General features: G+C 37.6%; 1 long non-coding RNA gene across 1 annotated transcript; it reads left to right on the top strand.

Moving 5' to 3' along the window:
- The first annotated feature begins 164 nt into the window (after positions 1-164).
- LOC106535414 (uncharacterized) lies at positions 165-1583 on the top strand. The gene is made up of 3 exons (XR_001312440.1): positions 165-302; positions 382-558; positions 768-1583. It is a non-coding gene; the product is annotated as an uncharacterized LOC106535414 (long non-coding RNA).
- Positions 1584-1874: the final 291 nt, after the last annotated feature.

The raw sequence follows: 1874 nt of genomic DNA, 5'->3' as shown, positions 1-1874 counted from the left end.
ATTTTTGTTTGTTTTTCTTCTTGTTTCATAACTTTGGACTCAGTTGTGTGATTAATGAGATTTCTGACAGTTCAGTTTGTGTAGATTTCTGTTTTTTTTTTTTTCAGTTTTGTTGTGATGTTTTTTATTGTTGTTTTGTTATAATTTGTGTTTGTTTGTTTGTTTGTTTGTTTGTTTGTTTGTTTGTTTGTTTGTTTGTTTGTTTGTGTTTGTTTGTTTGCAGCAGTCCTGTGCTCCTCAGGTTGATGTGAATCATCCAGCTTCAGTCAGAGTGATTAATCTCCTCTGACAGGAGGTCAGAGGTCAGCCTCACGTTCTAAAAGCTCTCGTTGTTCTGAGCGGTTCCGACCCGTTCAGAACAATGCTGTGGTGTTTTTACAGCCTGCAGGACCTCAGAGCCGTGGGCTGAACGCTCACATTCACCGCTGTAAGTGAACGCAGCGTGGGCGGACCGRCCGACCCGGGTCAGCTCTCTGGAGAGTGGGCCGAGCCCACAGAAACCTTCTGCAGCAGCTGAGCTCGTTAACGAGCAGCTTAACGAGGCTCACCTGTCAGCAGGTAAACAGCTGCAGCACCAGGATTAATCAAAACAAGACAAACAAATAAAACCATCAAATAAACACAAGGAAATAAATGTTTTAATGTTTTAGATCAAATCTGACTCCAGCCTTCAGCTCTTCCTGTTTTATGTTTGTAAGTTTTCTCTCAGTCAGGCTGTCGGCTCTCACTGACGATTTAACTCCATGCTAACATTTTAACGCCTGCAGGCCGTCTGCAGGTCCAGACCCAGACCCAGAACCAGAACCAGAACCTGTCAGAGATGAGGGTCTCGGATCATTTGGATCAAACACTTAAAGGATTTCCTGTCTTTGAGTCTCAGCTTGACTTCATTGAACTCTGTGAAAACAACCTGCAGAAACATGAAGACCAACAAACTGTCATCTTCCATCATCTGCAGCTCCTGAGGTTTGTTTTTACAACACACCAACACAAACTCACTGGTTTTCAGCTCTTTAAACCAGCCGGTGCGTTCAGGGACCCTCCTGTCAGCTGCCAACACAAACCTTCASTGTTTCTTCAGTCATTATTAAACGTTTAAATTGTTTAAAAGTTTTGATGACTGTAGAAGAAACATTATTTCTCCTGGAAACTTTTGATTAATTCTGCTTGTATTATTTTATTAACTTTAAAATTAAAAATGATGTGACATAAACAAATTAGGATAAATTAAGTTTCTGATCCTGTCATCCACAAACAACATTTTTAAATATTTTTCATTTAAATATATTTCTATACTTATTTTCCATGCTGGAAAAGAGATTGAATAGATAAATTGTTGTAACTTTCTGGGTTTAAGAATGAAACTACGACTAAACTGACAAAGTTTTACTGTTTTTAGAGCCCTGAGGAGGATCAGTTTAAATATTCTTCTGTTCAGGAATTCTCTGAGAGCTGCTCCTCTGAAAGGATTTGATCTTGGATCCCGTCCAGAACAGCATCTAAGACCAAATCCTTCACTTCCTGTTAACATAATGACAGATCAGTTCAAATGTTAAAATACCTGAGTCATGTTCAAATGTTAAAATACATGAGTCATGTTCAAATGTTAAAATACCTGAGTCATGTTCAAATGTTAAAAATACCTGAGTCATGTTCAAATGTTAAAAATACCTGAGTCATGTTCAAATGTTAAAATACCTGAGTCATGTTCAAATGTTAAAATACATGAGTCATGTTCAAATGTGATAATACCTGAGTCATGTCCAAATGTTAAAAATACCTGAGTCATGTTCAAATGTTAAAATACATGAGTCATGTTCAAATGTTAAAATACATGAGTCATGTTCAAATGTTAAAATACATGAGTCATGTTC

Source organism: Austrofundulus limnaeus, unplaced genomic scaffold (assembly GCF_001266775.1).
Source record: "Austrofundulus limnaeus strain Quisiro unplaced genomic scaffold, Austrofundulus_limnaeus-1.0 Scaffold1444, whole genome shotgun sequence".
Lineage (NCBI taxonomy): Eukaryota > Metazoa > Chordata > Actinopteri > Cyprinodontiformes > Rivulidae > Austrofundulus > Austrofundulus limnaeus.
This window is presented reverse-complemented; position numbering and strand designations above follow the sequence as displayed.